General features: G+C 41.2%; 1 protein-coding gene across 2 annotated transcripts in view; it reads right to left on the bottom strand.

The window, feature by feature from the left end:
- The window catches only part of agap1 (ArfGAP with GTPase domain, ankyrin repeat and PH domain 1), a 354,815-nt gene that overhangs the window by 260,286 nt on the left and 80,645 nt on the right, over positions 1 to 13,884 (bottom strand). The gene's annotated exons all lie outside the window — the stretch shown is intronic.

A 13,884-nucleotide genomic window follows, 5' to 3' on the forward strand; every position in this document is an offset into this window, starting at 1 on the left:
TCATAGAAATGAAAGTTAAGATTTTTTGATTTGGTGGCTAATTCGTATAAAATCATGCAATCTCATTCATACAATCTAGTACGATTTGCTTATGCCCCAATCATGGATGGGTTTAGGGGTGGGGTTTGGTGTCAAGCCTCCTTTGAAAAATTGTACATTTATGTACGACTGAATTCATACAAATGTGTATGAATTAGTCACTTAATAAAATAAATAACACCTGTCAGCACCAGTGGTGTAGTGGTTAGTGCGTTGATGGTGGTGTAGTGGTTAGTGTTAATCTCTACTGTCCTATACATTAAAGGTGAAAACCCCCAAAAAATAATTATAAAAAATTAAAAATTAAAAAAACACCTAAAACCAGATCAATGAATAAGAACGAAAATTTATAATTACAAGTATCATTGCTATTATTAATAAGACCTGTTACGATAAGCCATAAGCGATATTATTGTCATTTTGAGATCATTTTATGCCAATGATTATATAATGATTATATAACAGCATAATAATGCAAATAGGCATGAACTTTTTAAAATACTTAGCATTCTTAAGGTTATTCTTTAATTGGATGTTTAAAAGGTAAATGTCCCCTGAAAAAAAGTTAAATATTTATTGTAAAAAAAAAGGTATATTTGTAAAAAATATTTGAAAAGCCTTAATATTAAACTGATTGTTAGGTGTATTAACAATACCATGCAAAGTACCTCATTAAATTTTACTTTAAAGCAACCAGTTTCGCTTGAGGGGAGGAAGAAAAAACTAACTTTTAAAATGCAAAGCACTACGGATGCAACCCTGGTCCAGCAATGCAGAGGAAGTGGAGCTGTTGAGGTGATGTAGGAAGCAGGATTTAGTCTCTTGACGTGATCGCAATTTAAAGAGGATTTGGCCAGCTGTACAGAGAACAGCTGATCTGTCATTGAGCACTGGATTTAGACCAGATAACCCGAGCTACAGCCCAAAACACTGACAAGAAACCATCATCAATATGATGGTGAAAAAGCACTTCTTTCTAGGAACGAAACTAAAATGTAATGTTAAACTGAATTCCAATTCAATTACTACTACAACAATTACTGGAAAATTGCAATAAAGTAAATCTAGACCTTAAATATTTATTGTAATACAACAATTGGCATACTGCTTTGGATGGCAACATATAGTGTAAATCTAAGTTGATGCACCGGTGAAGGACTGGATGGAAAATAGTTGACCACGATGAATATTTTAATCCTCAAGTTTTGTATGAGAATTGTGTCCTTAATCAGGTAGAAAAGATTCTGAATGATTTAACTCATTTTTTGTGTTCACATTATCAACTGCTTCCCTCTGGTAGGAGATATAGAGTGCCTAAGTGCAGGTTGAACCAATACAAGAAATCCTGTTTCAGTGGGTTTATTTAACAAGAGTTTATCTTAGTTGTCATTATTATCATTCTAACTATTGTATTTTCTGTATTGTTTTTATTGTATCAATATGGTGATGCCCATAACAAATTTAATTTAAGGACAAAAAAAATTACTACTACTACAACAACAACTACTACTACTACTACCTCATTCACACTAGCAGCGACTTTGTAGCTGTTTGTCGCTCTGAGTGGCAACCAGTGGTGTAAAGTAACAAATTACAAATACTCAAATTACTGTAATTGACTAGTTTTTTTAATAAGGAATTGTCATTTACTCTGTATTTTTAAAAAATTTGTAGTTTTAATTTCTCTTGAGAACATTTTAGTGCTGTATTGGTACTTCAACTCCACTGTTTCCTTCAACCTGCAGTCACTACTTTTTTTCTTGTTTATGAGGATTGGCTAAAGTAGATTAATCAGTCCTGTGATCAAATTGCACATAGACAGTAAATTGCATCATACTGAACAACCACAAGACATTAGCTCTTCGTAAATGCAACAAACCGTTTGGAAGAATTAAAAAGGTGCAAGAAGATGTCTAAAATCTTTACACGCAGTGATGGAGAGACTTTATAGGCTGCATGTCACTGATGAGAAGATGGATGAGGACGGAAACCACCAAATGCCTTTAAACAATTACTAATGCACTACAGAATGTTACGTTTACACATCCATACACAAATTGCATAAACGCATCAGCTGTTCACATCGTACTACTCAATACTCACTACTCTAGAGTACTTTTAAAAGGGCTACTTTTTACTCATACTCAGAGTAATATTTACAACAAATACTCAAATGCACTTCATTTTTGGGGAAGTAATGGTACTTTTACTTGAGTATGATTTTTCCGTACTCTGGTGTGACCTGCTGCAAACGCAGGGGTGTGTAGGTTTACAGCACAGAGAATACAACCGGCCTTTGAGAGAGCTGAGAGAGGATCACGTGAGCTCCAGTGGTGCTCCTATTGGCTGTTGCTCAAGAAAGTCGCTCTTTATTTGCATAAAGTTAAGGAATTCTCAACTTTGTTGCGTCGATAGACACGTCCACCTGGTCGCCTATGGTCACTGTCACTTGCGTAGATGGAGGTCGCCGGAAGTCGCTCGCTTGTTTATACCAACAACTAATAAAATACCATTGTAAACATTATGAACCTTACCACCCCCCATCCTTGTTGAAGAACACAAAGAATAACATTTCAAAGAACTGTTCTTCTTCTAAAATAACTTCTTTCTAATGCACAAAATTCCAAGAACTAAAATTGATCAACCCCTGACAGGGAGATCTGGCAAAACAAAAGTTGTATTCTATATAATACTAAAAGATACAGCCCTGATATTGTCAACTGTCTGCCAAAAACAGACACAAAAGGTTTTTTTTATGTTTTGTGCCTGTTTTGCATTAAATGCAGCTAATGTGTGATTAAAACTGACTTGCAGGGGGCAGAACATGGTTTTGTTTATGGTTTGGAGCTTGTGAAGGTTTTGGCAGAACATGGCTCTGATGATGGTTTTGTGCTGGTGGGGGGATTGGTGCTTGTGGGGGGTTGGCAGACAGTACCAGGGGAGGATGCTTTAAGTCCATGTGATTATGCATAGCAGATGATGACAGATGTTTGATATCTCTGCCTCTGCTGATTTCACTTTTGCACACATTACATTTCACTCATACAGCACTGACTGTAAAATGCTTCCACACAGAACTTGAGCAAGTTTTTTTGACTGGTGCAGGACCAAGAGATGGCTCAGCAGCACCCACACTCTCTTCCCTTTGGTTGCCCAAATCCGTGTGAGGGGTTTCAACTAAGTTAAGTTAATGAGAACTATGCTAAAGTTAACTGAAACTATGCTAAAGTTAACTAGCCTATAGCCTTTTGCTGTCTGCAAAAGACAGTCATTTAAACATACCATGTAACTCCCACAAGTGCATACAATTCAACACAAATACACAAGCATTGTTTTAACCTTTTTAACCGAATGCTAACGTTACTCTGTGAACAGCCTATTGTCTAAATTAGCGCCCTAACAGAGCTACGTAAATAGAGTGAACGTGAGCAGACGTCAATAATGCAGCTTCCGATCAAATTTCGCTTTCCAAAACTGTCTCCAGAACCAGTTAATGTACAAAAATCTACTCAATTAAAATAGTGATGAAGTGTAGTCTTTTTTTTTTTTTTTTTTTTTTCGCTCAGCTGAGCCTTCTCTGTTGCTGTGTGGAGCAGCCTGTCTCAGTCACCTCTTTTACCCTCACACTGCCCCTGAATGTCACTCACTCATGCGGGTATGCGCTGTGGTCACATGAGGAAACGCAGCTTTTTGATAATAGGTTTTTCTTGTTCCCGATTACAAATAGTTTTGCAAGTATTTGTTTGAAATTAGTATTTGTAAAAAACACGCTATTTGTGTGTATCTTATATATATATATATATATATATATATATATATATATATATATATATATATATATATATATATATATATATATATATATATATATATATACATATATATATATATACATATATATATATACATATATATATATATACAATACAGTTAGATTATTGTCTGCACAAGGAGTGTGACAACAGCCAGTGCTACACACAAAGATCTGATCTGATTGACATGAAGAAACAGATCAAACTAAGACAAAGCTACCTGAAGGACTATAGCCAAGTGTACAAAGTCTTTTAAATGAAAACTGTGGTCATTGTTGACTTGATTTAGTTCATTTAAGTTAACTGATAAATCATATTTTTGAAATCATCCTCATTTTACAGCACTTTTACACACGTTCCTAAAATTTTGAACAGTACTGTAACTTTTCAGGTAGACTTATGCACAGTACTGTACATTTTGGGCAGAGACATGTAGGTTAAGGGGGACACAGTGTGGAAAAAGGCCCTCAGTCCAGCCTGCTGCAGGTCACTCAATATGCTGATGCCATCTAGCTGCCACAACGCAACACAGCTCACAGTCACAGATGTTAGCAACAAAAGCAAAGCTTCAATTCATCTTCTTTAAATACATCTGGACAACAGTTGCCTGACTTCCTTCTGTCAACAGATAGATGGCAAGCATTACTGCTTTAACAATAATGTTTCAAATACAGGCTTACGTATTTTATAAATATGGAGGGGAAAAAAACATGGTGGCTTTGGAGTGAGTTTGGAGCCTGTAATTACACTGCGTCCTGCGGCATCGCTGCTTATTCCATCCGAAAACGTCAACGCTTCTGCAAAAACAACTTGCTTACATTTTTTTTAACAAGTTTTTACTAAATCCTAAGGATATAATTGTGAATACACACAAGTGTTACAGAGCGGTTTCTATAAAAGTTTGAAAAAAACAGTAAAATATTCTTATGAAGTGGATAGTTCATTAACTGTATAATATTCATAAATGCATTTAATTCATTACTGCATTACTGCATTTAAATGACATTTACAAAAGTATAACAATCTGAATCACAGATAGGCCTGTCACAATAATCTATATATCGTCTTATCGCACAGCACATGGACATGACCTCAATCATTTTTGGTGATGCAATATTTATCGCCCATACATAAAAAACTATTCTAGCAACATTTTAGCTGGTTATGTTTAGTATGGTTAAAAAAATTACTATAGCATTTACTATATTTACTACATGTGGGTGCCTGACAACTGAAAATAGATCTGGTAGCAGATATCACAGACTCTTTTTACCTTGCACTTTTTTGTTAACATTTATTATTATTTATTTAGCATATGCGTTTTCACATTCTGATTTCAATGCCTCATTGTTAAATTGTTAAAATGACTATAATTCAATTAAATATTCCTAAGAATAAAATATTGTGTTCTTTAGAAGAGTGTGCTTGCACTGTGATACTATTACATTTTTATTCTGGCATTATATAATGATGAGTAGCATAAAATGGACGTAAAATGACTGTCAGTTATCGCAATATATTATGGTGCAATATATCATACAACAAAAAATAGATATTGTGCCAGGCCTATTCTAATTTTTTAAAATGTTTCAAACTAAAACGTTTACAAACATTGGCCTAATACCACTTTACAATACAGATTTTGTTTATGTCTTATAATTAAAGAAAGCAGAATGGAGAAGGAAACACAAGAGAGAGATCAGAGACCTCTACAATAGTGCAGACATAATAAGTGAAATAAACTTACACAATCAAATTGTGTTGGGGCAACATGTAGGAATTAAGTTAAAATTTGCGTGAATTGAACATAAAACATTTAATGCAGAGTTCAGAGTGCACGATTTTTAAAGTAGTCGTGTCACGGATATTTTCACACAGCATGACTATCTGGGGCAGCGTTCCGCCACTGCAGTGTTTACACTGCAAGATGGATCGGCGACAGGGGATTTCACACTGCATGACTTTACTCGCCATCAACTTTGTCTCAGTCCGCAAACTACATCTCACAACCAAACACGTGAGAGGTGACATGGAAACGCAAAACACAACGCAAGGTTACTGTCACGGATTGGTCAGGCTCTCACGATCCCCACTCACGAAGATCACCATCACCTGACTTCTAATGAGCACACAGCTGCATCACATTCACGAGCACCAGATAAAAGCACAGCACTCCAGTCGCTCATTGTCCGGGCTCGTCTCGACGAAAGCGGACAACTGAGCGACCACTCAGCGTAGTCATCCTCAGCTAAAACAAACGATTTACTTACCTGTTCTCTTTGTATTCCTCCTAGTCTTCCTGGTTCTCCCGAATCGTCCTGTCTTCCAGTCCTTCCAAGTCTGTGTCATCCTCTGTCAGCTGTATCTGGTGTGTGCTGTCCATCCTCGTGTATTCCTGTTACCCAGCCACGGAGGAAAAGACCCCAACATCATTCCTGATCCTCCTGGCTATCCTTCATGTGCTCCTTGTTGTCATTTAATAAACACCCTAACGTTTCCTTACCTCTGTCTCCTGTCCGCTTCATAACAGAAGCCCGGACCAATAACGACGACAACATGAGCACCCCCGATCACTTTCAAGAGCTGGTGGACCAGTTGAAGCGGATTCTACAGCCACCAGCTCCACTTTCCAACGCACCACCAGCACCGAGCACTTCCGCCTCCACAGTTTCTTCTTCGGCCCTTCCTTCCAGTCCCATGGCCCGACCAGCGCCCTACTCAGGCGGAGCGGGGGAGTGCAATGGTTTTCTGTTACAATGTTCCCTCATATTCGAAATGCAACCTTCTCTATATCCCACAGATAAGTCAAAGATCGCCTACATCGTATCACTACTCTCTGGACCTGCACTTAAATGGGCTGAGACGATCTGGAACCAAGCCGGGCCGGTCATGAATTCCATCACTACCTTCACGGAGTATTTCAAAGAGGTGTTTGGACGTTCTGATGGGGAAGTAGCCGCTGGAGAGCAGCTGTATCATCTAAAGCAAGGTACTCTATCTACACAGGAATATGCTCTCCGGTTTCGCACTCTAGCAGCTGCAAGTGGATGGAATGAGAGATCGTTGTTGACCACGTACCGGCTCGGCTTGGAACCCACTCTCCGAATCCAGCTGGCCACATTAGATGATACTATGGGTCTGGAGAGATTCATCCAACATTCTCTCCGATGTTCCGATCGTCTCCGTTCCTATCAACAGGACACCATCACCCCCTCGTCTGCACTCCTCCAATCGCCTGAGTCAACAGCCTCTCCAGAACCAGAACCCATGATAATAGAGTCTGGAAGACTGACATCAGCGGAACGACAGAGGAGGCTGACCCGGGGTCTGTGTCTATACTGCGGTGTCAGTGGACACACCCGTATGGAGTGTCCCCTTCGTCCCTTTCGGACTTCAGTGAGTGTATTCAGTACGAATATTGAACAATGTAAACCACTTACTACCACCGTACAAATAACTACTGCCTCTATTTCTCTCCTTGTCACAGCCCTCATCGACTCCGGGTCAGCAGGGAACTTCATCTCCCAATCCCTCTGTCGTCAACTCCACCTACGTACTGAGGCGTCCTCGCATATATACCAGATACAACCGATAACCCAGTGCACTCGATCTTCGACCCGTATCCATCGACAATGCGAAGACATCCTTCTTCAAGTGGGGTTGTTACATCAAGAGAGGATTCAATTTCTGGTTCTGGAGGGTGCAAATATGGACATCATTCTAGGGCGCCCGTGGCTGGTGAAGCACGATCCCATCATCTCTTGGGGCACAGGAGAGATAAAGAAATGGGGATCTGGATGTACACCTACCTGTTTTCCAAATCTCCCTCTTCAAGGTCGGAACCCCATTTCTTTGTTTACAACATCGGTCGAGAGTCCTCCTGAGAAGCAGTCTATCCACATTCCTAAGGAGTACAGCTCCTTTCATGATGTCTTCTGCCCCAAGAGAGCGTCCCAGCTACCGCCGCATCGGCCATGGGACTGCGCGATCGACCTAGTTCCAGATGCCCAGTTGCCAAGAGGTAGGATCTACCCGCTCTCGCTTCCAGAGAATCAGGCAATGGAAGATTACATAAGGGAGGCTCTGAGTCAGGGGTACATACGTCACTCAAATCACCAGCCGCCTCAAGCTTCTTCTTTGTGGCCAAGAAGGACGGAGGGCTGCGTCCATGCATCGACTACAGGGTCCTAAATAACGGTACAGTAAAATACCGATATCCCCTTCCTCTGGTACCAGCCGCTTTGGAACAGCTCCGAGAAGCTAAAGTCTTCACTAAATTGGACCTCCGCAGCGCGTATAATCTGATAAGAATACGTGAGGGGGACCAATGGAAGACAGCATTCGTGACCCCTACTGGCCACTATGAATATGAGGTCATGCCTTACGGTCTGGTCAACGCCCCCTCCGTATTCCAAAACTTCATTCATGAAGTCCTCCGGGAGTTTCTTCACCACTTTGTAATAGTGTACATAGATGACATCCTCATTTACTCCCGGAGTGAGGCCGAACATCGCCAACACGTTGCGGAGGTCCTACACACATTGAGAGAACATCACCTCTACCTCAAAGCGGAGAAATGCTCATTCCACCAGAAGTCGATTCATTTCTTAGGATACATCATTGACCAAACCGGTATACGTATGGATGGGAAGAAAATTGAGGCTGTTCTATCCTGGTCAGAACCCACTTCCATTAAGGAGCTCCAGAGGTTTCTTGGGTTTGCTAACTTTTATAGACGGTTTATCAAGGACTACAGCAGGATTACATCACCTCTCACTAATCTCCTCAAGGGTAAACCCAAAGGACTGGAGTGGACCAAAGAAGCAGCCGCAGCCTTCCGCCTTCTTAAGAAGGAGTTCACAAGGGCCCCACTCCTGACTCATCCTGACCCAAATCTTCCTTTCGTGGTGGAAGTGGACGCATCCACCACCGGCGTCGGGGCAGTATTATCCCAACATCATGATACACCGCCCCGACTGCATCCCTGTGCCTATTTCTCTCGGAAGTTGAGCCCGGCGGAGCAGAATTACAGCATAGGAGACAGGGAGCTTCTAGCAATCAAGCTAGCCTTGGAGGAGTGGCGTCACTGGTTGGAGGGAGCCAAACATCCGTTCCAGGTGATCACAGATCACAAAACCCTCCAATATATCAAAGAGGCCAAGAGACTATGTCCACGTCAAGCCAGATGGTCACTTTTCTTCTCACGTTTTGATTTCTCCATTTCCTATCGTCCAGGACCCAAGAATCTAAGAGCAGACGCTCTCTCTCGTTTACACGAGCATCACGATCATGAAGAACTCCCAACGAAGATTCTTCCCGAACACATCTCCATTTGTCCGATCACCTGGAACGCTCCTCCAGTCGTTGCCACTCCGGAAGCCCCTGCTCCGCCGGGATGCCCTCCTCATCGGCAGTTCATACCACCTGAACACCGGGTAGATCTGATCCACTCCTTACATACCTCGCTAGGCACTGGACATCCAGGGATCAACAATACTCTCTCGCTAGTATCCCAACGATTCTGGTGGCCAAACATGGCAAGGGATGTGAGGCAATATGTTCAGGGCTGTAAGGACTGTGCCCAATCCAAGAGCCCACGTCATCTACCCGCTGGAAAGCTCCATCCCTTGCCGATTCCGAACCGTCCCTGGTCACACCTAGGAGTGGACTTTATCACTGACCTCCCTTCGTCAGAAGGTAATACCTGTATTCTAGTCATCGTAGATAGATTCTCAAAGTTTGTCAAACTAATCCCTCTGAAAGGTCTTCCCACAGCCTTTGAAACAGCCGACAATATCTTTAATCAAGTCTTCAGGTCATTTGGTATTCCAGAAGATATTGTGTCGGACAGAGGTCCACAGTTCATCTCACGTCTATGGAAAGCCTTCTTCAAGCTCCTAGGTGTGGCCGTCAGCCTCTCTTCTGGATATCATCCCCAAACCAACGGGCAGACAGAGAGGAAGATTCAGGAGGTGGGACGGTTCCTGAGGACCTTCTGCAGTGGTCACCAGAGCTCCTGGAGCCAGTATTTGGGCTGGGCAGAATATGCCCAAAATTCACTGCGGCAACCCTCCACCGGACTCACGCCATTCCAGTGCGTCCTGGGCTTCCAACCACCGCTCTTTCCCTGGGATGGCGAACCATCTGATGTCCCCGCAGTGGATCACTGGTTCCGGGAGAGCGAGAGAGTCTGGGACGAGGCTCATCAACATCTGCAGAGGGCAGTCCGTCGAAGCAAGGTAACCGCCGATAGAAGAAGGTCTGAAGAACCCAGATACACACCCGGACAAAAGGTGTGGCTATCCACCCGGGACATACGCATGCGACTGCCCTCTCGCAAGTTAAGTCCCCGATTTGTTGGTCCCTTCACCATCGTGGAACAGGTTAACCCCGTCACCTACAAACTACAATTACCCTCTCACTACCGTATTCACCCTACATTCCACGTATCACTCCTGAAACCCTATCACGATCCTGTTCTTCCCTCCACAGAGCCTGACCACGAAGAGGAACCCCCTCCTCCACTGCTCCTAGAAGAAGGAGCCGTCTACGCAGTGAAGGAGATCTTGCGTTCCCGACGTCGTGGTGGCCAGTTGGAGTACCTGGTGGACTGGGAAGGGTACGGCCCCGAAGAAAGGACATGGGTTCCCAGAGCTGATATTCTCGATCCTAGTCTCATGGTGGAGTTTCATGAGAGCCACCCTGAGTTCCCAGCGCCTAGAGGCAGAGGGAGACCACCACGGCGTCGGAGGTGTCGGCCCTCAGGAGCGGGCCCTGGGGAGGGGGGTACTGTCACGGATTGGTCAGGCTCTCACGATCCCCACTCACGAAGATCACCATCACCTGACTTCTAATGAGCACACAGCTGCATCACATTCACGAGCACCAGATAAAAGCACAGCACTCCAGTCGCTCATTGTCCGGGCTCGTCTCGACGAAAGCGGACAACTGAGCGACCACTCAGCGTAGTCATCCTCAGCTAAAACAAACGATTTACTTACCTGTTCTCTTTGTATTCCTCCTAGTCTTCCTGGTTCTCCCGAATCGTCCTGTCTTCCAGTCCTTCCAAGTCTGTGTCATCCTCTGTCAGCTGTATCTGGTGTGTGCTGTCCATCCTCGTGTATTCCTGTTACCCAGCCACGGAGGAAAAGACCCCAACATCATTCCTGATCCTCCTGGCTATCCTTCATGTGCTCCTTGTTGTCATTTAATAAACACCCTAACGTTTCCTTACCTCTGTCTCCTGTCCGCTTCATAACAGTTACATAGTATATATTTTGGTATTAACAACATAATGAGAAAGAAGCTTTTAATGGGGTAGAAAATTTACACACGGCATTTTCATACGGCATGATTTGAATTGCCGACAGCTCTAGACATTTACCATGCCAAATATCTCACAGTGTTGGCGACTCATCTCTTTCAGAACGCGGCTTTGATATTTCATGTTATGTGATTGTTACTCGCAAGCACCGATTTGCCTGTGATTTCAGGCATTTGTCGGCGATCTCTCAAAACCTCTCTGCAAATCAAAATCAAGGTTAAAATCATGTAGTCTGAACTCGCTATAAGTTATCCCCAAAGAACACTCAAGCATCGTGTTGTTTCAGCTCATTTTACATAGGTAGATTGAACAAACAGCAAAAATCATTTCCTTGAATGTAGAAAACTACAGTGTCAGGAAATTTATTTCTATTATCATAGCACAGAATTATTACAATAGAAAAGATCATTCCATTATATTTACTATGATACCGTTAATAATACTGCTGTATTTACTACACAGAAAAAAATGGACAAAAACTCAAGACAACAAATATTTTTATTTATTATTATAATTTATTTTAATAAGTTAATCAGGTTTCAACTACATTTTTGAAGTTATACAAAGTTTAACTTCAGATTTTGGTTAGTTTTATTGATGTAAGTTGAGATGACTAGAAAAGTTCATTTGATTCAACTAAAAAATTAAAGCAACAAGAATTTTTTTACAGTGTGTAGTAACTATCAGCGTATGACAAGTGTCTTGAAAATAAACATACTTTTTACGCTTAATACTTATTTTTACTAGACTAATATTGAATTTGGGTATCTTGCACTTTTCCTCAAGGTTCCTGGATTATAGGTTGCTCTAAATGATTTGTGCATTAATGTTGAGCATGGAGATTCCATTTCTCTTTGTCCAGGGGTCAACAGTGTTGGCCATGCACTCTAGTGGAACGAAACACGTTCAAGATACGAAAGAGCGCAAAACACAAAAAAAACATGGAGAGAAGAGAGGCGGTGAGAGGAAGTGCTTGGTGTTCAGAAAAACAGGACATTAAGTTGGCTGAACTCCATCGGATTCCTTTAGAACACAGGAAGCCTTTCAAGATGTCAGCAATGCGAGTTGGCAATGGGGTTTTTCCTCAAAATATATCTATAAATCCCGCTAAATGAAACATTATAAGTCAAAACAGGATATTTTTATGCATTCTGATCCTTACATACCTGGATAAGAGGCTGTTCATACATAAGTGTAGCAGAAATCAGAGGCCTCACAGCTTGCTTGTTTTTAACTTGTCATTACAGCTTAAAGTCACTGCCCAAACATATTTATCTGACATGTGTATATGGACCAAGTTATCAATACTAGAATGTGTCCCGTGATCTTTTGACTACTAAAATATAACTAGGAATCTAGGTTGCAACCAAACTAGCTATTAACAAAATGCTAAGTATTCGATTAGGTATTAAATCCTTTGAAATGGTATGATGCATCTGAGTAGTCACATTTAATGCACATATAAATGATAATAATTTTAGTAAAAACCAATTACCAATACACCAATTCTTATTTTAATTTTCAGTATACAGATCTTTTATATTCATTTTAATACTATAATAAAAAAAATGATTCATCAGTCACTGCAAATTCATGCCTGCATGATACAAGGCTCCGACCCCCACAAAAAACTATGAGCAGCTTACACACGAAGACATTCTCTTTTCCTTTTGTATATTTAACCTTAAATGTTTGCCTTTGTCTTAAAAATAATTCTACTAATCAACACACAACAGTAAACTGAGATCAATAAAGTGTGATACCAGTCCAGAAACTGTTTAACTATCTATGCTTACCAATTAAATAATAAATATATGCTTACAATAAAATATTAACAAGGAATCCATTTATGCATTTTTACACTAAGTAAAAGCAAAAGTTACACATTCTTTCTTGAATGACACTGATTTGTTGTGAATGTGGCATTTTAGGAAGGCATAGACAAATGCTTACCCCAAAGGATTAATGTCAATCTGCAAAAGTTTCCTATTTTTTTTGGCCTTTTCTCTCCACATGGCACTGGCAACTGTTGGTGCTCTAAAACGAACCTTTTGGATAACAGGACAAAAAGTGGAAAAATCTGAATGTAGCTTGTACAGCGTGTAGCTGTGTAGATAAGCAAATTGCTTCTTCTTGGAAACCACAAACCACTTAACACATAGGGTTGCAGCGGTTTCACTATTAACCGCGCTTTAATTTGTTACAATTAATTAATCGTAATGGCTTCTTAACATCGCGTTTCTGCACTGAACAACTAAAAGTTATCCCAACTGTGCGTGAGTGTAAAGTTCCACAATACAAACGCACACTGGATTAAAGGCTGATTTTAACTATGGCTGAGGCTATGAACTAAGAGCCATTCACATTTCCCGTCTTTTGTGCCTGCAAGTTCATTATTTCCAATGGAGGTGTGCGGCTTGCATGCGCATATTGGCATACGCGCATGTGACGCAGAGCGGCACAACACGCTTACACTTTCCAGGCACTCCTAGTAGAACGAATGGCATGAGTGCAAACTGACCGGTCAGCTTCAGACTTTGCATGAAATATACACATTTCTACTCCAAAGAGATAAAATACAAAAGGAAAATACTAAACAATTGTGTAATACAGTTGATCAAATTTGCCATTCAGGCTTGCTTGTTCAGCAGTCGTTGACTACATTTGTTCTCTTTAAAAGGGAAATACTTTGCTAATATGTAGCTTAGA

The sequence above is a fragment of the Danio aesculapii genome, chromosome 6 (genome assembly GCF_903798145.1).
Source record: "Danio aesculapii chromosome 6, fDanAes4.1, whole genome shotgun sequence".
Classification (NCBI taxonomy): Eukaryota; Metazoa; Chordata; class Actinopteri; order Cypriniformes; family Danionidae; genus Danio; species Danio aesculapii.